This window comes from Carettochelys insculpta, chromosome 13 (genome assembly GCF_033958435.1).
Source record: "Carettochelys insculpta isolate YL-2023 chromosome 13, ASM3395843v1, whole genome shotgun sequence".
Classification (NCBI taxonomy): Eukaryota; Metazoa; Chordata; order Testudines; family Carettochelyidae; genus Carettochelys; species Carettochelys insculpta.
Window position 1 is genome coordinate 15215147 of NC_134149.1, and position 24659 is coordinate 15239805.

The 24659-nt window shown below is 40.4% G+C and overlaps 1 protein-coding gene across 2 annotated transcripts in view; it reads left to right on the plus strand.

Annotated features, from left to right (window-relative positions):
• STAG2 (STAG2 cohesin complex component) overlaps positions 1-24659 on the plus strand; it is a 214849-nt gene that overhangs the window by 2418 nt on the left and 187772 nt on the right. The window lies entirely within an intron of this gene.

The window sequence follows — 24659 nt, forward strand, 5'->3', positions numbered from 1 at the left end:
AGTTTAGAAATCTGATAAGAATGTACTTCATTAAATAATGCTCATACTTTGAATTCCTGGAAGGAAGGCAATTGAGACAAGGTTCTAATAGAAATTAGAATTGGGACAACCCTTCTTGGGCCCACTCGCTTGGGATTAATGCTGAATTGTTCTTTAGGGTATCTGAGCATTTTGTCCAGTCTTCTACCATTTCCCATAAGAGCATATTCCATGATATAATAGACATAATTGTTACAGAGTCTTAGTAAGGTTTATTTTGTTTTTCATTGTTTCATTCTGTTGCTTCTAGTTTTAACCCTTGGCCCATTGGGAAGAGTTATTTCCTTAAAGCGCTCCTTAACCTTGATGCTTTTCATTCTTTTTGGTATTTTTTTACACTCATATACTTTAGTATCAGGAAAAATATCTGGAAATGTGCATAACATTATGTGTAGTCTTGGTGATGTATTGATAATATTTAACATATTTTACAGACACCGATTTTCATAGTACTGTGATAGATGGTTTGCCATTGCATTAGATAAGATTTTTACTGATTTAAAAACTGTCATGATCCTCTGATGAGACTTCATAATACCAATTAAAACTTTTTTGGGAAGAGGGATCTTCAGTGATTATTGTATACAAGTAAACTCTTTGATATCTGGCATTCTATCATCCAGAACTCTCTCAAATAACCAGCATTTTAAGCATAATTAAATTTAGGTATGTTTTCCATAAGTACAGTATAGTGAAAGTAAATCCAAATAAATACAGTGTGCTTCCAGTACTACTACTGTTGGGAAATAACGTACTCTGCATACATTTTTGTTTGTTATGTAATCTTGCTTTTCTTTAGGGTTATGTGTTGCTAGGTATACCTCTCTATTATCCAGAATATTTGAATATCCGGCAACCTCACTGTCCCTGGGCTGCCAGATAAGAGGGTTTACTATATCCGTGCTCTGGAGACTTGCTATAATTGCTTTAGAAGAGCTATTGTGGCATAAATCTGCAGCCTAGATGAAGCTAACACTGACTGATGGGGAATTTTCCATGGGTGGGAATGCTACGTCTCTCAGCAAATTTTGCTCCTATCAGTACAGGATTTTCATGAACGTAATTGCATCTACATTGGGGCTTAGTTTAGCGTAGCTGTTAGTGAGAAATGTGTCCTCCTCACATCCGCCTTATGTAGTTGTTAACCTACCATTTAAGTACAGCTCAAGTCTGAGTAATATTCCTTCTTTTTGTTTGTATGAGAGTAACCATCACAATATAAGAAATCAAAATGGCAACAATTTATGATACGTGAGCCAGTAGGTTAGTAGTCAGATTTCTAACACTCCATTACTTGTATTGCACACAAGGTTCATTTGGTTATAGTGGTGAAAGGCTCATGGGAATTGTAGATGTGCAACTATTTTTGAGGGATAAACATGTGATGGAAGTTTCAAAATTATGCCACAGCGGTTCTTTTGGCTAAGATCAAGCGTAGTGGACGTTACAGTGCCCTTTGAGAACCGCATGGCAGCCTTCCGTGATGCCCGGGCCAAGAAACTACAAAAGTATGCCCCGTTGGCGGACACCTTGCAGTCCCGGGGCTACTCGGTGGAGGTCCATGCGTTGCTCGTGGAGGCATTGGGTGCCTGGGACCCCCTGAATGATGAGGTACTGGAAGCCTGCGAGGTTAGTCGCTATTATGCTCGAATGATGCGCAGGCTGATGGTGTCTGATGCCATTAGGTGGTCCAGGGACATTTACACAGAACATATGGGCCATCGCCAATATTCTGAAAGGTGATTACCAAGCTCCTTTGTGTGGGTTTTTTTTTCCCCCTTATTTTATCTATTATTCTTATTTTTTTTCTTATTGTAATTTTTTATTATTTAATTATTTTATTTTATTTTATTCTCCCTGGCACTTAATGGGTCAGGGAGTTTTATGTTCAAAGACTTCTTTTTTCTGAGGGACTGGCCGATAAGCTGATATTGTTTGTCTATTATCTGTAAAATACTCCCTTTTTTGATTTTCCCCTAGGGATTGGGATTGATCCAAGGGCCAATATCTTATATTGTCTGTTACTTGTAAAGTATTTTCCCCTTTTTCTTCTCAGGGTAGAAATTGGTTAAAAGGCCGATATTTTATATTTTCTGTTATTTGTAACTGTGTTTTTTTGTCTATCTGAGACTAGATGGGTTTCTTGTGTAAGTACTAAGATACTGTTTACTGTATATTACACTCCATAACCTGTTCTGGTTTCTCAGATGATATATTCTTGTGTATGTTAATTTGTTATGCTCCTTGCTGTATTTGAAACATTCCCTCAATAAAACTCATTTAATCTGTTCTTAGCGGTTCTTTGAGGCACTTATGAAGTTGATGCATGCTTTCTTTGTATGTGCTTTTTTTTTTTTTTTTTTTTTTTAAAAATGTCTGTTCTGGGCCCAGCTAGCCTTGAGCAGTGTTTCTTAAACGTTTTGAGACCACAGAACCCAAATGTGAGGATATTTTTAATGCGGAACACCCATGAAAGGTGTCTTAAAAATTGTCAGACCAAAGAGATCTGGAGAGTAACATATGCGACAAAATCAAAATGAAGTAATCGGGTACCGTAGCAATGAAGATCTAACATTGTATCTGGTTTTAATAACAGAAAATGTATAACATCATTGTACAATATCTAAGTGTCAGATGCTCACGGTACACGTGTGTGGTGTTCACAAAACTTAGTTTAAGAAATGCTGGTCTAGAATACAGTGGTTGAGAGTTTTCACGAAACTGTTGGAAAACACTGACTAATCAAAATTAATTAATGAATTAACTAAATTTTTGCCTAAATTTATGTTTCTCTTAAACTGAAGCTTTTATCAGGAAGGCTTCTCCAGGTGAGGATGTAATTTTTGAGGGAGGCTGTGTTTAGGCTATGGATGCTGGTGCTGTAGCTGAGCTACTCCACTGCTGTAGTGTAGATGGTTCCTACTGGAACAGAGAGGGTTTTTTTGGTCAACTTAAGTGCATTGGCGCCATGGGTAAAGTTAGCATAGCTACAGCAGTTGGGATGTAAATTTTTTGTGTGCCTGAGCACCCTAGCTTTGCTACTATAACTTTAAATGTAGATCTGTCCTGAGAGAGACCTCACCCATCCAACAGAATAGCCAGTGAATATGATGCTCACTTGGTTGCTCTACTTGATTCTGCTTGAATCTAGCTCTCCTAAAAGAGTGACCCAACTGTGGGAGTTTTGGTTGCTTTGAAGCAGATGTCCCAGTATTCCATGAATGGTTTTGAACGGTCTTTTGTTTTTGCCCCCCTATGTACAATAAGAAAATATTTTGAAATTTCAAGATTTTGTGGGGCAGGACTTTACTGTTTTCTTCCTAGCCTTAGTCTAGAGTAGTGACCGTGGGGCTACTTTGCTACTGTGGAGGGGCTAATAAGGGGTCCCCACAGGAATTCCTGAACTTGCGTACACCTGTTCGCACTCTGCACTGGGGGCAGGGTTTGGGCTGTAGACAGCCTGAAACAGGTTTCATCTGCATATTCAGGAACATAACATAGCATATATTGTTCATTGTCAAAAGATTATATTGCAACTATAAATGGCAGAATTTCAGATCTACAGAAGTTAGTACTGTAAGCACCTTCCCCTCTAAACACCAGGTAAAGTTTGCTGTGTGCTGTTTGCAATTAGAAAGTGGATTTGATTGTTTTTTTTACTTGTTTGCTAGATGTTTTCCCCTTGTTTTACTTTAGCTAAGGATGCAGTGATTGTTTAAAAGGAAAAGGAATATATACGCGTGAGCACTTACAGCCGTGGTGTCCATTATGCTTATCATTTGCCACGTGGTGAACGGGACACCAAGACATGGCAAAGTGAAGTGCCCTCTGCCTGCTCCATGCACATGCCCCACCACTTGGTAGGACAAGCATGTGGCAGTGGCAGCGGCAGCAGCCCTTGTGGGTGGTGCGGCTACTGCCATGGCCCGGAGCAGTTAGCGCAGGGCCTGGTGTGTCTCCAGCTGCAGGGCCCATGCAGCTCACATGTCTCCAGCTGTGGGGCCCAGTGGCAGCTCTGGTGAGTTGCCAGCAGTTGGGGAGAGGGTGTGTGGCTTGAGTGGGGGTGGTGCTAGGTTGTCACGGCAGGGCTGTGGTGATCCTGAAATTTCTACTAAACACCAATGATTTACTGGAAGAAGTTCTACCGTGCTTTATCATAGCTAAATCATTTCAGTATAGCTGTGTTCTCAAACTAAAATATTGAGCTTATTAAATGTATAAATGCATTTAGTTCAACTTGCAAAAGAGGTGTGAAACAATGTAACTCAAATGTCTTTATTTTGTGTGGGTTTCTGTAACACTGTATTTTACAAATATCACTTGAATCACTATAAAAGTAGCATAATTAGACATATAAACATTTATATATTGGATATAATGGAAGTTCCATCGTTTTCTATATAAAGTAGCTGTAGGGCATTCCCCTTTTGTGGATAAGTACTCTTCTGTGAAACCTGGTCAGGTTACAAAATACTGTTTGTAATATTTTCTGATGTGCCAGAATATATTTTCATTTTTGTATCATTTTTCATTTAGTCACAATGGGTCAGGTGCAGTGTAACCTGAAAAAATCTTGACTGGGTCACCTGTAATCATTATAGTTCAGTGTCATTTTCTGCATCAGTATTCAGCAGATTTCACAGCTTAATATTAAATTAGGCTCCCCTAACCCATTTCTAGTTACAGAAGTCATGGGGCTTTTTATACCATTCCAGCCTCTGATTTTTTTTCTAAAAATTTCACTTGTGGTTTGTCAGATGTTTTCTTGTCTGTTTTTGTGTCTGATGAGTTGAATGCTGCATCTCATTCTTTGCACAACAGTGGGTATTTTAGGCATCAATGCCCAGAACACTATGGGCTGTGGTCAAAAACAAAAGGGGCAAATGGGGGCACACAGAGCCCTTGGCATCTAGTTAGTGGTAGTCGTAAATTCAGCCACTTCTGTAATTATGTGCAGATGGAAGTACCAGCTGATGACATCCAGTAATAAATTCTAGCAGAACATCGCTCTTATCAGCCTGGCTCTTTCTTCTAATACAGTTTTAAATGTTGACAATATTCAAACTATTATTGTCCCAGACAGAAGAATATTGAGCGAGGGGAAATGGGAGCATGCACAGAGCATGTGGCTGGGAGGAGCTGGGGACACAATCCCTGCTGTGGGAGAAGAAAGGGGAATCCGAGCATGGTGGAGGGCAGGGGTACATGGGAGAAACAGACCCTGACGGGGTGGAGGAGGTAATGAGTGTTTCTGCACATAAAAATCCTGCTATGCTGGAGAATGGGGGGAAAGAGGCAGCTTGCAGAACAGTGGATAATGTGGCCTTTTAGTACCAAGTGAAGGGAGCACACAGATCACTGGCATAAGGAGAATGGGGGACAGTTACTTACCTGAGAAGGAATGAAGGGAAGATATTCACACCTCCCAAAATGAGGGGTTGAGTATAAGAAAGTGTTCCAGAATGTCACTGGAAAAAGGAGGGTAGCCCATAGGCAGTTTCTGGGAGGCAGTGGATGGATTCAGGGAGTCCCTGATGTGTACGGTGTATTTGTCCTACAGAAAATGCAGTCCTCTAGTTGATATTGCTGGAGCAAGAGCTATAGATAGTTAAGATTGTCCAAGTGCTTCTATTTCAAAGGACTTGTTTCGGGTGTTGTTATTTGAATTTCCGCATCTTGGGTACAGTTTTCAAAGTCTAAGGCAACATCTACCCTATAACTTACGTCAGTAAAACTTAAGTTGTTCAGGGGTATGAATATTCCACACCCCGAAAAACATTAGTTACGCTGGCATAATTGGTATAGTCCATAGTTCAGCACATAGCTATCGCTGCTTGTCAGGGCGGATTAATTAGATTCTGGGAGACCTCTCTTGTGTTGCTGTAGAGCAGTTACCGGATAAAATTTTTACAGCGGCAGGCACAGCTGCACGCCACTATAAGCTCTCCATTGTTGACATAGCTTAAGACAGCAGTGTCCAATATGCTCCCTGTTCACCACATGTGGCGAACAGCACAGTGCGGTGTGCAAAGTGGGGTGCCCCTCCAGCTGTTCTGTGCACATGCTTCACCACATGGGACGGGGGCATAGTGACACTGGTGGCTCCTCTGGCCACAGCAGGCTCCAGCCATGTTCTGAGGTGGCTTGCTGGTGTGGCATTCTGGGACAGCTTCCGTGAGTAATGGGGACAGGGAGGGCATCGCATGGCTGAAAGGGGGAGTGGTGCCTGGCGGAGTGAGGGGTGCCTGCGGCGAGCCCTTACATCCCTTTTGGACACCACTGGCTTAATATTTCTCTGAAACGGGTTCTCTTAGACAAAATAATGGTTCATTGAGTGTAAAGAGTGAGGGGAAATAACAACCCAGCCAAGAGATCTGCAACCTGGGGCTGTGGAGCAGCATGTGGCTCTCAATTCTATAATTGCAAAGTAAAAAAGTATGGTTTGATGATGTTTATTAAGGACTGTCTCCTACTCATATGCACTGCACCTCCTGAATTATTGAGTTTTTTTACTGAATTTGTAAAAAATGGCTCTTGGTTTCTGACTTCCGCCCTAGCTGTTATCTCCATCTGCTACTTTTTATCAGCTCTAACACGTAGTTTTAGAGACAGCTTTGAAGGGTGGCATGATAGTAACAAGTTAGGAAATTTGCTTTTTGGTGGTCTATTTTGATTCAGCAATGTTTAGAGTTAAAAACACACTTTTGGTTAATTGTTTTAAATGAGGACTTGTGCACATTATAAAACTAGGTCGACTTAAGTTAGATCAAACTACAGCTGTCAAAGCAAATTGGTTGTTGGTGTCCACACTGTCATCCTTTCACTGGCGCTGTGTGTCCTTGCCAGAAGCATTCCCACCTTCTGAAATGGGATATTAAGGGGCACTGACCACCATATGGGACTTAGAGTTGGAGCCCCCCTCCTGGGGATGAGTTGAGAGTCATGGGGACTGGGTTTTATAGCAGGGGTCATACCACCAGTAAGACTAAAATTGTCAGTTTCCATGTCTGCTATTATTTTACATTTTGTCTCCTGTGAGGCTCACAGCCGCAGCTATCATTTCCCCTCCCACCCCGGAGTTGATAGAATGACATTTTTTCTCAGGCTAACTGTTGTATAGCTCAGGCTAAAGGCTTTTAAACATCTTTTTCAGTTGCAACACATCTTCAGATTTTTGGAAAAGCGTTCACGAAATAAGGTATGGTTTAGAAGAAGCCAAGCCCCATTTAGTTTACCACATCCAAATAGAAGATCAAATTTAGATCCTGTTGGTCAGTTTTCTGCAGTAGCTATTCTCATAGATTAATTTACTAGTCAAGAACAAAACAATTTTTCATAATACATGATATAAAACTTTAGTTTTTTTTTTTTAAATTACATACTTTTTGCATACGTCCTATCTAATTTAGTGCACAAGTTGGAGGGTGCACAATGTATGAAGCAGGAATACACTGGTAATTTTTTTGATCCCTATTAATACCTCATCCTACAAGTAACGTATTAGAAGACAGATGCCAGTAATACGCTGCTGGAAATTGACACATGGCAGTGACATAAAGTCTTAAACTTAGTCAATGAAGAAATTGAATTTCTAAAGTCAGTGTTGGTAGTAGCGTTCAGGTGAATTAAAAGAATATTAGAATTTCAAAGTCTAGCACTCATATCTAGTAATGTTAAAAATAAAGAAACGACATATAAAGGGTAATTTTCCCCGTAAGAATACATATAAATACAGGGGGATAGGGACCCTGGGAGCCAGGAGGGAGGCGGAGGCTGCCTGTCCTCCCTGAAGCTTGGGTACAACAGCCCCCAGTGCTCCCGGGAGCCCCAAGAAAGTGACAGGGATGGGGCAGCCACAGTGGTTACCCCTGCCTTTCCCAAGCCTCCACGGCAAGGATGGGGCAGCCACACTGCTTCTCCCCTGCCTTCCCCAAGCCTCAGCAGCAGGGACGTGGCAGCGCAGCGCTTCCCCTCTGTCTTCCCCCCCACACCCCAAGACCGGAGGAGGCAGCAGGGATGGGACAGCTGACCATGCTCCCCCTGCTTCCCCAAGCCCCAGGGAATCTGTGGGCTTCCTGCATTCCAGCCAGCAGCTGCAGAAGCTGTATGGGTTGAGATGCTGGATGTGGAGGTCTTGAAGAGCACACTTAGCGGAAAAAGCATACATGATGATGTAAAAGTGGGGAATTTTTACATCTTTGCCCTCAGTATGTCCATGAAGTGTGAAACAACATACATCGGGGTGAAGTATAAAGGGGATCTCTTGTATAGCTCCACTTGGAAAAGGCCTTATGTGCAGTTGTACCTATCCGTCAGATCTGTGTATGTTTGCCCACTCTATCAACCAGTCAAGTCTGTATAGAACTACACACATTTTCGTTTTTACTTTAACTTTTTTTAGAACTGTCCGTAAATCTAATGTTTAAAAAAATCCTCTGCCTGTTGCATTAGTGCTCTTTGGGTTCAGTTCTAACAGGCTGTTTTATAGCTTGTAATTCTTTCATTGTCAACCAGTCAGATCTGAAGTCCCAGGGCTTCCTATTTAAATTTTTATGAGAAGTCAAACAAATTAAACAGAAATTTCAAATATGTATGTATGTGAGCAGTTCGCACCTGGGCCGGGGTGGCCTAGCGGTTAGGCCCCCTGGCCAGAACCTGTTGGGTGGGTCTGCAGCCCCACCCAAGCATCGATGGGTTGAGTTTGGGGTGTAGCCCTGAGACTTTAGTTCCCCCTTCTGGTGGGGGAGGGGTTCTGCGGGGAAGGGCTCCCCACTCCCCTCAGTAGCTGGGGGTGGGTCCTGGGCTGTGCCCTCTGGCAGCTGTCGGGGTGGCAGCTCTGGCCTGGGGCCTCCTGCCTCAGAGCCTGCTCCTGCCTCTTTGCTGGTCAGCCCCAAACTGAGCTGGCTTCCCCGCCTTTATACCCCCTCAGCTTGATTGGGCTAACAGGCCTTGTTTAACCCCTGCCTTGCCTGGCCTCCCTCTCTCACTCCTACAATATAGGTTAAGACCAAATCAAGAATTTATGCCCCCTTTTAAGACCATTTTTGAAATATACCTACTAAATAAGGAGTCACCACTTGGTGACTCCTCCTTTATGGTTGGATTCATATTAAAGCAGGGATTCAACCTTTCTTTTGCACGAAGAATATTTTTCTCAGGTATATAGCAAATAATCTTGGAATAAAGTTTGAGTTTACTGTGGATTTTCAAACAAATTGGTTAATTGTTTTGTTATATTTATAACAAGCTCTATAAGATGTTTATTTTCTGAATAGCATTTTGGCTGTTTAAAAACTGTAGGTTGTAGAAACTATAAAACATATTGAATACCATTAGATTTGTAGGTATTTTTCTGGGAATATGTACTTTTTGATGAACAGAAAGCACATTGAAAAATAACTGCATCTTTGTATGCAGTGGCTACTCAATGAGTTTTTTGTTTCCCTTAGTGTGGTTTCACAGAAAAGAGCTAAAAGAAAAAGGTTGAAACTCTGGCTTTTGTATATGCTGGCATGTTGGGAAGGTTATTTTCATATCAATCAAATCTCTAATCAAGAGTATATAATTCAAAGTATAATAAAATCTATGAATATCAGTAGGTTCAAATAAATAAACAATTTTGTTCTTGGATAACTGATCCATTAACAGAATTTTGTCTTGTATGTCATTTTGAAATCATTGTAGAATTAATGGGTCCTGGAATACAAAGTTGGGGTTTGAGTCGTTGCCTTAAATGAGTCCTATTCATTGCTTGATGAACTTGAAGTTGGCTGATTAAGGTCCACATCTACACTAGCATTCAAGTAGTACAGCTGCATTTATGGTACACTGCTGTGTGATTGCTTGTGTAGCCTCTGCCAATGTGAGTGAGCTCCCATGTTGACATAGTAAAATTACTTCAGGAAGCTCTCCTACGACATAATACTGTGTATACTACTACTGTTAATGCTAGCGAAACTTAGGTCACTCGAGGGTCTCTCTTCATATGCCTGAGCAACAGATTTTTCCAGTAGTAGTGCAGACATGGGCTGAATTAGTTTGTTTGAATAACCGGGGAGTCCACATGACAAAACCGCAGGTAAGCTTTCACTTCTATTGGCAGTCACATCAGAGAGGGGGTTCATTAATAATATATTGCTAGGGAGTTGAAGCTTTGTTTAAAAAAAAAAAAAAAGGTTCAGAGGTTTCTTTCTATCATTAGTAGAAATTATTTGAAAACAATTTGTTTGAATATACATGACTGCCATATTTTGTAACCCAGCTCTGAGGACCTTGTGCATGAAAACCATGAAGTGAAATTGACTATCAGCTTTCAAATGTGGGAGGATCACATAGGAACCAGCACAAATGATGAAAAATAAATATAGATAGAAAGTAGTTTTAGTAATCTGTGGTACTAGCATATTTTTAACAGTGTCTCGGTAACTACTCCTTGCTTGGGTATTGTAAGGGATCCTACATTGTTAGTACTTGTGATGTAATTTTTCCAATGGAAAGTAAGGTTTCTGTTTTTAATACTATCTATAGAACACTACTAATATCCTGATTCTCTACACACTTATGGCTAACTTTAAAGTTGTAAGTATTCACCAAAGAACGTGCAGAAACTACTCGTTACATATATGCATATTTGCAAGATTGGGACCTATATACCCTTTGAAAAGATATGAGTATTATATGCACATCTGTGCTCCAGATCTGACATAAAGCTTTGTTTTGCACATCTAGTACAAACAGGAGATAGTTGTGATGCCCCTTCTAATCCTCATCCCCCATTTCTAAAGATCACTCATGTTGATTGTTTTAGTGTTTTGTTTAAAAAGCTTAATTTAGACACATTTGGAGGGGAAAGGATATTTTGGTAAGGATGAAGTATTATTGAAACTTACAGCTATGTACACTAAAAGTACCTGTGTGCTGAGCACAGCAAGTGAATGACTTGGGTGAAAGGAGGCTTCCATTTATACTTGGGGATATCCCAGGCAGGTGTATAGAAAACATTTTTCTCAGAAGTCTTTAAGATAAAAAACATATTCCTGTTCTTCATGTTGCCTCTCTTTTTCATTTATCTTCTTTTGCCTTTTTTGTGGCATTTAGTTAGCATGATATTGTTAGTATGCTGTAAATAAAAATCCTTTTTTGACAAATTGCTTGCTTAGCTATGTACCTGTGAGATACAGATCAAAAGTGTTCTTTCAATATTGGTTTTTAAATTAGTTTTGATGTGTAAATAATCAGGTAGTATTCTCCTTTATTCTGGAAAGCTAGAGTTCTTTTGGTAACCAGGAAGAAATCTGCACTAGTGTCCCTACTGCATCAGTGGTAAAGTTCTGTTGCTACTCTTTTGATACAAGATTAATAAGCAGATACCAACTAAATGGATTGTTATTGCAGTTCCCTGTGATGGTAGGAGTGAGTTTTCTTCAGAGTAGTCCATTTCAGACTTGCATTTTTATTTGTGCATCTCAAAGATAATCTATTTTTCCATTTTATAAAATGGATTTTCTTTCATTTTATTTTGATAGAACGCATGATATTCTGTTCAGTGTTTTGTACACAGCATATATTTTTAAAATATGTCACTCAGGTGTGCATGTGTTCTGTATTATACCATGCAACTAAATGAGAGTCCACAAATTAAAGCACGTTGGGGTCAACCACTGAAAACTGGTTGAAAGTGTCAGTTTTTGGAGCCCAAGCTGCTGTGGGTATTTCACTGTAATCTTCCATCTTCTGTAGGCTGATTAATTAAATTGTTCAACTTCCAGTCTGTGTGGGACGGTGGCAGTCATGAAATTTAATGCCCTGTACACAGAAGTGAGTGTGCTGGTACTTCAGAACAGTATCTTGTTAATGCAGAATATAAATTTAAACTACTAAACATGTGGCAAGACAAATACGTTGTTATACATCAGTAGCTTTTAAAAAGTAACAAACTATATTTGAAAATCCCAAATCAGTACTACTGAGAACAGGTAAATGTATTTGAGCACAAAAGGCATGAAAACCAAACTTTTCCTTGATTTACTAGGAAAGAGTAGGCTTCAAGATTTATTTCCTACTACAATGGGAACAGGCATTGATGATTCAGCCTCCTTGCAGAGTTTAAGATGTCTGCTTACATCTTCAATAGTGGTAGGGAAAACAAAATATTTTGAACTCAGGATTTGTTAGGTGGAGGTAGAAGGGAAGTACTGGGAGTTTTTTTGGGGCGGGTTAAATGTGGTTATGATATTTCAACCCTGCAAATATAGGACTCTGTCCTGCTCTCATGGAGGTTAATGTGGGAAAATCCAGTTGATTAAGCAAAGATAATATCTGGCTCATATTTCAAGAAATTTGGTAGTTTGGTTTTTTTTTTTTACCAAAACTTTTTGGGTCCCCTGTAGGTAAACTTAATTTGATCTCCAGAATAAGAAACAAAGTAGAGCAGAGGAGTCTAAGAATCAAGTAAAAGATAGAGAAAGAAGAAGGAGATAACGCTAAGGGAGAAGGAAATAAGGTATAGGAAACTTAGTTATTAATGTAAGTGTCCCGGGATTGCAGTGCACAGTATTGCAGCACTTCCAATTAAGGCTTCTGTAGTGAAATACACTGAGGGCTCTAATTCACTAGCCCCCTCCTTTGAAGGGGGCATGTAAATGAGCCAGATTAGTGAATAGCAATGGAGTGCTGTGCTTTATATGTAGCACCTCATTAGCATAATTCTCACTGCACAAACTTCATAGTTGCTGACTTCGAAGCAGTGGCAAGCAGTCTAGCCACGGGTGCTTCAAAGTACTCACACTACCTGGAAGTTCCCTTATGCCCAAAACATTCTGGGAGTAAGGTAATTTGAAATAGCTCGGGAACTTCAAAGTGCCCATGGCTAGACTGACTGCTTGCCGCGCTTCCAAGTGCCCACAGCTAGACTGCTTGCTGCTGCTTCGAAGTTAGCAGCTCTGAAATTCTCTGGTGAGAATTACACTAAGGAGGTGCTGCATATGCTATTCACCAGTCTGGCTTGTTTATATGCTCCCTTTGAAGGAGGGGTCTACTGTAAACAAGGCCTGAGAGTCATCAAAACTATTAATGGTTGTACCCATGTGAAATGCCCAATACTTTTGTATAAATTGTGTTTGAAGCATCCTCAGGCCATATGGGATGTCTAAGGTAAAAAGATTTAAATAAGACTGATGTGTAGGGATTGAAAAATGATGGAGATAAGGCAGAGATTAAAGGTTACCTTTTAGAAGAGGCATGAGGTGCAATGAAACAGGTTAGCAGCTGATGAAGTTGGGTAAAGAAGGGTTTTTCAACTTTCATGAGAATGAAATGATGGGAAAAGAGAATACTTTGTGACTGCAAAATTGGATGGGGTGAGGTGACTGGTAAGTGGAGTCTGCTTTTTTTGTCTCTTTTTGCATACTTGGGATAATGGGAGGAGAGTCCCTTACTAACTTCTACTTCAGTGCCAGCCGCTACTGCTTCTGTGCCTGGGTTAGACCCCAAAAACTTGGAATTTACGTGATGCACAACAAAATTAATCCCATAATTTTTGTTATCCTTAATTTTATTGCTTCATTATAGCGTGATTGTTACATGGAGTATAACGGGATGTTCTGGAACGCTGCAGGAAAGTTCCGGCTTGACTCTTGTTAGCTTTTGCTGGCAGCAAGAGTCAGGTAGGTTTTGTTAGCTTCAGTCAGGCACATACAAAGTTTTGCATGTCCAACTCTTGAGCTGAGGGCATTAGAGGGGTGAGAATAAACATTGTAGGGAATATTGTAGGAAGGAGTCAGGCTAGGGTTTGTTTTAACTTGAAATTAAGACTAAATGATTATCAAACAGGAAGGCAGATTGTGCAGACGTGAGCGCTTGTGTGCGGTGTTAGGAGCGCAATATGAAAAGTCTGAGTCTTTGATTGTAACCTCATTGGGGCAGGGATTGTCTTTAAAGTGTCATGTGCAAATGCAATTGGCTAAGTGATCATTTTTGGTGGGACACTATTCTGATTTTTATAGGTGATCCTTAGTGGTACTGGTGTGGAGCTGATAGAAGTAACATGATCAAAGTCAGTTTCTGGTTGTTTGCTGTTAATGCACTTCTGTGTGATTTTCTTGCCTGGAGAAGTGCCAAAATGCCTGTGTGGGAAGCTTAATACGTAGCACTTACACAGCATTTTTACATACAGTGTGCCTCTGAGTTACGCGAGGGTTCTGTTGCATTCACCTTCGTGTAACCCGGATTTTGTGTAAGTGGGAGTCCAGCTTTTTCCCTGTCAGAACACTCATTCTGCAGCCAGAGAAGCAGCAGAAAGGTAAGTCCTGGGGTGGGGAAGGGTAGTTGTGGACAGTTAAGCCTGGCGGTGGGTTGCGGCCGTGGGAGGCAGGTGGTGGGGGCTAAGCCTGAGGTGGGTTAGGGCTGCAAGGGGACGAGGGGTGGAGTTGAGCAGCAGCTGTGCGTGGGGACGGTGAGCCAGGGGAGAAGGGCGTTCAGCTGGAGCTGTGCATGAGGGGTGGTGAGCTGGAGCCAGGCATGGGTATGGGGGGTGAACCAGAGCTTTGTGTGGGTGGTGAGCTGGCAGGGGGGTTGAACCGGGGCCGGGGAGGTTGAGCTGGAATCGCACCTGAGGGGTGATGAGCTGGAGGTGGAGGGTGAGCAGCAGCTATGTGCGGGTGATGAGTGGAGCTGAGGCAGAGGGGGCTGAGTTGGGGGCATGCGGAGCCAGGGCGGTTGAGCCAAGCACAGGGCATGGGGGTGTGGGGAAAGCGAGTTAAATACAACTGGAAATGGTGCATTTCCGAGGTTTACTGTAGGATTCAGGGTTGGCTGCATAAGAGTGGGGTTGCATACTCTGGATTCGCATACTCTGAGACCTTACTATATTAACTACTTTTTGTTCATGATTTCTGAACCCAATTTCTGCTTTTGTTAATGACACACATGTATCTGATTTTAATGGTCCACTGCTTTGGACTAACTGTTCGCTTTGCTCTTGAGACTGTGGTTAAAGTCATCATTTTAATCCTATACACACACGTACGTTACTTTTCACTTTGTTCTACTGAACTTTACTGCAGCACTGACAATGTTGAGTTGATTAGTCTGCGTAGGATATTTGCAGTATAGGATTTTGACGGCGAAGTCTTAATTGAAAGTTATACATTTCTTCTTTCTTTCTCCATCTCCTTGTGAAAGAGTGGCCATTTTAAAATTATTCATAAGCTGAAAATGAATTTAGTTTCTTGATTTATTTACAGCATGAGTTGTCTTTATTTTTTCCTTCATGGTTTTAGTGGCGTGTGATTTATCATAGAGAGTAGTTTTCAGTTCTTCTTGCTCAAGATATGTTTAGCTAGCATGACGATCAAAGCTTCAAAAACCTTCAGTTTTATTTACAGTGTAGATGATGGGACTTTTTCCCTCTAAAAAGCTCAGTAGGCCACACTGAAACTTGCTTAGTCTGTTGATTTGAGTGTAAACTACTGTCATATTTTACATGGTACTGGTTTGCGGCAATATGCTGCTGGTGACTTCAGGACAGTGGTTCCCTAACTGTGGAACAGGATCCCAAAATGGGTTGCCAGTTCCATTTTAATGAGGTTGCCAGGGTCAGTGATAGATCTGCTGAGACCTGCGGCTGAAACAGAAGACTGAGCTTTCAACATGGGGCTTGAATTTGGTCCCCCGCCTGGGTCAGAGTAATTTTTTTGTTGTTGAGGATTATGGTGCAGTGAGGGTGAAGAACCTCGTACTTTAAGACTGTTTAGTTCCTGGAAACGCAAATTGGTTTGTACTTTACCACAAGTGTTGGGATTCAGAATGTTCCCCCCATATGATTTACAATTAAAGTTTTGAAATCATAATAATCTGTTAAGGCCTAAGAGTACTATGATCTATTAAAAGCATTCACACTTCCTAAAATACATTAAACAGTATATATTTATTGACGTTAAAAAAAGTTATTTTTGGAATTAATGGAAGTCACTACCTAAGTACCTGGTCAACAAACTTTGTTTCCTTTTTGGTAGTAGTAACCGCTTCTGTAAGTGGGAAGAGAACATCAGTTCAGTTCCTTGACTAGTTTATTTCATTCACAGCTGGGAAACCAGTTGGGAGGTGAAAGAGTGGGAATACTCTGTTTTAGAAAATAATATATTTTATTACATTACAGGTGACATTTTGTAATGTTTTGTGTGGAACCAAAAAAAGTGAAAAGTGTTTTATTCTAGGACTAGAATTTTTAACACATCTGCCTCTCTCTCTCTCTCGGAAAGGGAAAGAAATTGTTTATAGACAATTGTCAGCTGAAGTCAAAAGGTAGTGCACAAAAACAGTCTGGCTAAAGATTGTTCTTGCTACTTCTTCCTTCCTGCTTACTGTCATCAATTTTAAATTGGTTTATTGATAATTAGTAGATAAGAATTTTCTTTCAGCCCAAAAGATATGGTATAAAGCCAGGTAACTTAATACTGAACAAAATTCTAGTGGTTTTTTAGCACTTCAGCTATGCAGTTATGAAAAAATGTAATGATAGGCAAATATAAAAAACAGAATCTAAAATACTGCTAGAAAACTGAACTCCCCCGCCCCCAGCCAAATCATATATGATACTATTGTATAGGTTTTAAGCACTATTTTTAAAACAGCATTAGTCAATTTGTATTTATAGTGTGTTGGTATTTTATCATATTATTCAAAACAACTTAAATATAAATCTGTGTGCAGTTTTCAAGACAATCATTGCTTTCTTTTATAATTGTAAATGCTGTTTAAACATTATATGAGCCCACAAAATAAATATGTAGCATTTTCATTTATCATGGAACTAATTCTGTTTCTTTGGTCTTAAATATATACAGCAAGGTTGTGACATTGGTGAGTGCTGCATTCGTGAACTCAATTATTTGCGAGCGGCCTCGCTTCCCTGGAGCTCTGGGGCAAAGAGTGGCTGCTGCCACTTGTCTGGGGCCTTGCTGCTTGTCTCCACCTCTCTCCACTGCTGCCCAGAGCTACCCTCCCTATTCGCGAAATATAACGTTCTCACAGGTTCTCAATACTGAACCCTCGTGAATGTTGCAACCCTACTGTAACTGTTCAGCGAGGGTGATCTAAATTGAATAAAGCTGATTCTTTCTAGCCTTTATCTCAAATGAGAATTCTAGTGTGTTTGATACTTTTGAACATATCATTTAACAGTAATCAGTTACAGAATTTAAGCAAGGCTGTTTTTAGATCTGCTTGGCAAAAATGTACTAGTGTTCTTAAATAATTCTGTCTTTTGAAAAAATGTTACTTGAATTTCATTGTGCTGTTTGTTGCTTTAGTACAGGGGTCAGCAACTTTCCAACATGGAGTTCCGAAATATGAACTTTTATGTACAGTGTGAATGTTGGTGATACTTTTTAAAGTCACTAGTAGTCCTACTTACAACATCTTCATTAATAATAAATAAATAAAGATACAGAGCTTTAGCGTTTGTGTGGTGATTGGTAACATTAGCTGGTCCTTTGTTAGTCTTCTGAGGGCATGGCTTCTAGCAAGCTCCTGGCTGCTGCGGGTCGGGGGGGGGGGGGCGGGGGCAGGGCTAGGCTGCTGCCTCACATGCCTGTGAAAATTGGCTGTTGACACCGCCCTCGTTCCAGGGATTGCTGACCCCTGCTTTAATAGGTGGTGCAGAGAATGTTTTTCCAGATTCACTTTAGGAGTATTGAATAGTAACAGAGAGGCAGCTGTGTTAGTCTGTATTCTAACAAAACAAAATGGCAGTCATGTAGCACTTTCAAGACTAACAGAATGATTTATTAGGTGATGAGCTTTCTTGAGACAGACCCACTTCAGATCTTTAGAATTTCCAGTCCAGACCTAGTTACGTAGTACAGAGGTCCAAAAAATTGCAATAAAAACTGACAGATCAAATACAAAAGGAGGGGGTTGAGAGGTGGTGGGCGTGTTAAATGTCTTGCCTGAGATTGCTGAAGTATTGCAGTAAGATAATGATTGATGGTGTAGTAGTGATATCTGGAGACACCAATTGTGATTATATCATAGTTGTCTAAACCAGGTCTGGGGAGGGATAGCTCAGTGGTTTGAGCATTGGCCCTCTAAACCCAGTATTGTGAGTTCAGTCCTTGAAGGGGGCTGTTTGGGGATCTGGGGCAAATAGATTAAAAAACAACAAAGTGCCAAGGATGATAGGTCCTGCTGCGAAGGCAGGGGACTGGACTTGATGACCTCCATAACCTTTGGAGTTGAGGGGCACCCAAGTGAGAAGCAAACCAACATGGGCACACCCAACCACTTGCCCATGCTGATGAGGCTCCCCCAGCTGAAAAACAAAAGAAGGGCATTTCCCTCACACACCAGTCTCCGTGTCTAGGTGGGCGAGGGCTAGAAGATTGTAGGTGTTCCCCAGAATCTGGGTTGGGAGTGAAAATGAGGGGTTCAGTGTGAGAGAGGGCTGTTTGGAACCGCACATGGGGAGTGGGGTTTTGACAGAAGGGAGGGTGCCAAAGTGGGTGGAGGGGGGCAGGGAAGGGTGATAGGGTGCAGGAGTGGGCTAAGGGTCTGGGCAGAGGGGGATGTGGGAGCAGCCTGGGGTTGCAGGATCTCAGCGATGTGGGGGGTATGCTTATCTGGCACCACTCCACCACTGCTTCAAGGCAATGCTCACTGCTCACTGCTTCCCTGATTGGCCTCAATTCTGGCCAGGTAGAGTGGCTGGGGGAAAGCCATCTCAGGGCAGTGCTTCTCAGTTGGAGGAGGAAAGGGGAAGTGGAAGCAGGCAGAGCTTCTTTCCTCCTTGCTAGGCAGAGCCCATATGCTGGATACTGCCCTAGCTTGCCAGATTCTAGACTGCAAGGCTCAGGGCTCCACATCTCCCATTTGTAGTGGGTTGGATCCTGAGGAGGGAGCCCTAAGCCTCAGGGTCTGGATCCAGGCAAGCTGTGTGCCAGATCTGGACTGCTGGCTGGGGGGTTCTCCACACCTGGTGTAAACATGCTGATTTAGTTTAGTTTGTCTTGATTTAATTTAATTTAGTAAAAATGTATGTAGACAAACCATAGTGAAAGATGCCCCCTGTCTCTGAAGAGCAAAAAAATTGAATCTGTATTTAAATTAACAGTCTGTCGGTGTATTTTTAGCAAAGTGCTGGCAGTGCCTATGTAAAGAAAATAGGGGAAAAAAATAAAATGTCCATACAGTATTTTGCCATTTTTTCTATGGTACAGCTAGTCTTCAGAAGGCAAGATATTGCAGGACTAGAAATTTTAAGGGGGACTAGAAATTTTAAAATAGTGTAGGATTAGTTTATTTGAGAAGTAAGGTTTTTTATGATTCCATCTCTTATGTTTCTAATTGTAAATTTTCAGTAGCAAAACTTTAGTCTAAAACAGTCTTCCGCTGAGGGGCATATAAATGTTTAAAATGGAACTAGTGATTTGAAATAATAATCAGTTAAGTGGGTTTTGTACAGTTAGTATCCAAGTAACTTTTGGGTTTTGACACAAACTGCTTTGCAGTTTGGGTGTGTAAATGATAAAAAAGGAGACATAGGTATGTAAGTGAAAGGAACAATTTACATTGTAACAGATTATTATACTGGACTACCCTTGAAGGATGGGGACAGTTGCAGTCTAAAAAGACCACTTTTTGTTATGTGTTCACCTGTGTTAGGCACAGTTCAAATAGTACAATTTTAAATATCTTTACTTTCAAGATAATCTGAATAAAGAGAGAATGCAGTTGATCTCTTGAGTAGACACACAAAACAGGTTTCACTGCCTAGTGTTTCAGTGCTGTGGTTGACTAACAAACTTATCACCTGAGGTATAATGCTGATTTTTTCCTCATATATCCTTATTCCTCAGGGACACAAAAGTTTAGTAGTCTTTGTCACCAGATTTCCAAATAATACAAAAGAATCAGTATGTTGTCTGGTTGTATTAGTGTTCCAAAAGAGTGCATGGGCTATCTGAATTTTCTCGACTTGGAGGAAGAAAATTAAGCCGTCATTTGCTTTGAACGTGCTTTGAAAATGAGTTTTATAGCAGATAGGTTACAATACTACATCATTCTTGCTAATGGAAAATAAGCACACTTGTTACCATAGAAGTAGAAAAAAACCATCTCATTTGAGGTGTGTTGCTCAAATGACTTCATGTTGGAGTAGATTTTTCAAGCTTGGGAAGACAGAAGCTGAGGATTAAAGTGTTCATGTGTCCACATGTGCGTGCATGAGCACGCAGGGGGAGAGAGAGGGGACATCATAGGCATATAAACCAAAATAAAGTTGCACGTGAGAAATATAAAATTACACAACTTCTGAAAATATTATGAATTATATAGAACAGATTACATAAATATTAAAAGCAATGTAGCGAGATTATATTAAATAGTTTTTTTGGGAACAGTTCATTTAAAAAAAGTATAACCTTCATGTGTCTATAATAAAGAACATTGCTTAATTGAAGTAAAAACCTAGCCTAATGTGTTGTGTGGAAATAAGCAGACATCAACCAAATATGACAGCAGTATTCTCAAGAATAATCAGATGCATAAATCTTGCCTTGCTATTGGCTAGATGCCATAAAAGGCTGATTTGGTTTTATTTTTGTTCTTGTACGTTGACATCCTTAGCTGACAAATGGGATGATTATCCCCATTGAGAGAATTCACCTCATGAAACAATTTATTACATTTTTTTAAAAAAAAAATGTAATGACATATATAACCGTAAAGTGAAGAAGTAGTTTTGGTTTTGCATTTAATAAATATAACTTTCTCTCAAAATCACGTAAGTTCAGGCTTCTCTTCTGTGGTGCAAAAGTGGTGGAAATTTGGAGACACCAATTGTGATTAGGGCCTTCACAGCTGCAACACTTTAGACACCATGTCACCCTGGCCATGTGACCACCTTTGGTGTCCAGGAAGAAATGGAGAATAGACTTTTTGGCAGCATTAATATCTAGGTCATAGGCACTGGAGCAGAATATTGATGCACAGGAAAAGAAACAGCACCCCTTGTCTAATACAGTCATGCTGATTCCTATCTTGGCAGTTGGCAGCTTCAAAGCATTCGGGGTCTTCTAGCCTGCATTATGGAGGTCCTGGATATTAAAAAAGCTGATGTATAAGAGTTATTTTGACTGTTTCAGCCCCATCCAGAATTTCTCTTCCCATAAATAAGGGCATACTGAAAATAATCAAGGGTCTCCAGCAAACCCCAGCTACCATTCATCTTATGTCTAAATGGATGGAGAAATCTTGTGACTCCCACTTAAATGCAGAAAAATTGGTAGTTGGAGCAGTTCAGGAAACGTCTGCATTGACCAAAAGGAAGGTCAAGGACAAGAATCCAACAAAACTATCTGAAATTCAGAGGGAGACCCAAGATTTAAACTACTGTAAGGATAGGATTTTTAGAATTCACTATAGGACTCATATAATTTTCAGCCGCATCAGAAATAGTGGATCACTCATACTTGGAGCTGAAAGCTCAGTGCCGAAATAATTACCATATCAATGGCATACTGACCCACATTATCTGTCACCTACCCCACCCTTTCATCCAGACCATAAATTTGATGGCTGTGTTTGGAGTTTACCTGGGAGCCATTCTTTAGAAACTTCTTGATCTATTCCTTTAGACTTGGTTTGATATCGCTTTGGAGAGAGAGGTCTTGAGTGAAGTTACCTGTGTGTGTATCCTGTTTTTTTGTATGCCCTTCACACTCCTTTTCCCATCCCCCTTTAGGAACCCTCCTGATGAGAGCCTTATTGTTATGGTCCTATTGCTTTTTCTAGAGCTGAGAAAAGATTCCTCAAGGGAAGAAGGGATAAGTCTTTTATTCGCTGTTATTTCCTTATGCCAAGAAGGAAGGTCTTCATTTTATCCTCGGTCTGATACTGAACAAATACTACACTTGATCTTATGCATGCTGCCTGAGGTTCATGATGGTAAGACCTGGCTCCATCATTCCACCTGTTCAGGCTCTGGAATGGTTTGTGATTTGATTTGCTAGGATACTTTCATCCATCTCACACACAGTGTTTGAGATTCACAGTGGGATCAAATCCTTGGCAGTACAAGGTCATGCCATTTGGATTTTCTATGGCAGGCAGTATTTATGGAATGCCAAGAGTAGGTATGGTTCACCTGAAAATACAGAGCGTTTGCATTTACCCGTACGTAGAAGACTGATGACAGTGGACAAAAGCGGGGGGTCATATTCACTTGGCTGGGAATCCTAATGAATTACCAAAAAAACAAACAAACAACCACTTATGCCATTCCAGACAATAGCTTCAAGAGAGCTGCGGCTGACTCTTGATCAGAAAAGGTCTAACTTTCTGTAGTAATTACTCAGTCTGAAACTTATGTTAAAACACCAATAGAAGTATGGAGTTGTCTTTTGGTTCCAAGCCCCATGCTGATGTTCAGGTATCTGACTCCAGATGATGTTCTTTCCACCACACTCAAATGGGCACCAAATCTACAACTTGACAGCTTCCAGACAGAAGAGTATTGAGTGAATGCACTCTTGTTTTCAGTAGTGCAGAGTTGTGGTGTTGACAGCATACGTTTGTACTGTGAAGCTTAGGAAGACAAGAAGTAATGCCGTAATAGGCCAGTCCAATGGTTCTAAACTCCAGGATGTTCATATGTAAATCCAAGTTGTCCGGGGATTAGGCCTCTTGAATCAGTGGCTCATCTTTGTTGCAGAGTGGACTGAAGAGGGTGCCTCTTTATCCTCATTTATTGGATCAAAGAGGCCCCAAAGGCCCTTCATCTCCTTGGAGTTAGCAATGACCTCGTACATTTCCCAGTCAAAGTAGGTTTGGCTGAGAGACCTGTTACAAATATCCATTCAGCCTCCAGTCTAGCTCCCACACAGAAAAAAAAGGCCAACTTTTTTTTTTTTTTTTAAATAAAGCTGGATTCTATCAAGAAATAACATTGGTTTCCTTCTGTAATGCCTCCACCTGCAAACATATTTCCAGGAGGAACACCATGAAAATCACTTTAAGTATGCAGATTGGGGTAGAAGAGGATTTTGAGGGAATGTACTGAAGAATCAAAATGAACAGCTGGTCCAAAATAGTGAACCTGCATACAGTAATAGTTGGGTGATTTAATTGTTTTCCACCAGATTTTGTAAAGGAGGTGTCTAAATATTCTGTCAGGTGTTTTTTTTGGAATATTACCTCACCACAGAGTATGAGGATGGATATACTCATTGAAAAGAATTCAATCAGCAAGAGTGGTGAATTGGTTGATTTCAGGGTTTGGTGTACTTTGGTCCCAAATGCAGTTTAGTCTCCAGGAGGCTGTAATACTTTAGTTTAATTGTGATTGTTGGTCTTTGTTGGGTGATGTTTATTGGCAAGTAACATGTAGGAGGTCAAACTAGATCATTTAATGGCCCCTCTTGTCAGCAGAAAGAGTAGCCAGTTTTGCAGAAATTTGCAAAATGGTGATTTGACCATCCTATTACAACTTTGACTGTTTTTAGACTCTACATTCATATAAACCCACTAAATCAATATATCCTTTTCAAAGATGGATCTCTTTGGACACACAGAATGTTGTAAGAAACATACATTAGAATCCCTGTTAAGGCATTTTGCTTTAGCTATTCTTCTTGTAAATTGCAAAGTTGTTAAATACATAAATCTTGAAACATTGTACATTTTATCGTTCACCATTATTGTATTCACTTTGTTCCCAGATATGAATCTCTTTCACTGTGTTCTGTTCATGTAGCCAAGGGGTGGGGACTCTTAGTAAGACACTGTCTTTGTACCTTATTTCTGAGCAAGACATAATTGTTCACATGTGGATTACTGAACATCAGCATGGTTCAGGGTAAGAAACTGATCCTCTGATTCTAGAAATCTCCAGTGCCTTATTAACAGTTTAGAGCTCTCAAGTATAAATAAACCTATCTTTCAGAAACAATCTTAAAAGGCAGATCATTTTATTCTTAAAAATAAACTGTTGTTAATCTGATTTCTGCATTTGAGTTGTCAGTTTCTTTTCGCTCATTTTTATCTCATATATAAACGAAAAAGTTGAATACAGTTGAAAGCTAATTTCACTTTGTTAAAAGCTTTGTATTACTTTCACTTTATGAAGACCAAATTATTTATTGTCCCAGGTAAATGTAATGAATACGAATCTCTTGAATATATTCAGCGTCAGTCATTTTGCAGTGAAACCCCTCTCCACATTCCCCCCACCTTGTTTATGAATGGCTTCTATCTTTCAGAGTTTTAATTTTTAGCCCCCTACAGCTTGAAGAGCCTTCAAATTATGCTGTAGACATAATGGTAGACAATCTTGATTTATTAGATTTTAAAAAAATAATTCCTTTCTCTTAGTGTTTCCCCTAGTCTTCACCTGGGTTATATCTCTTTCTGTACAATTAATTAGAGGTGGAAGAGCTATCAAAGGAAGGCAGTCTGAAAAGACCACAGAATAACTGTTGCTGGGAAAGCAGGAGAATTTCAAACAAGCACTTGTAATGAAACTGTTAATAACTGAAGAAATTTCAGGTAGGACACTATTTTCAACATCACCAGTGTCCCATTTAGGAACCATACTTTATCACTTGCAGCAGGCAAAGCAGATGGAT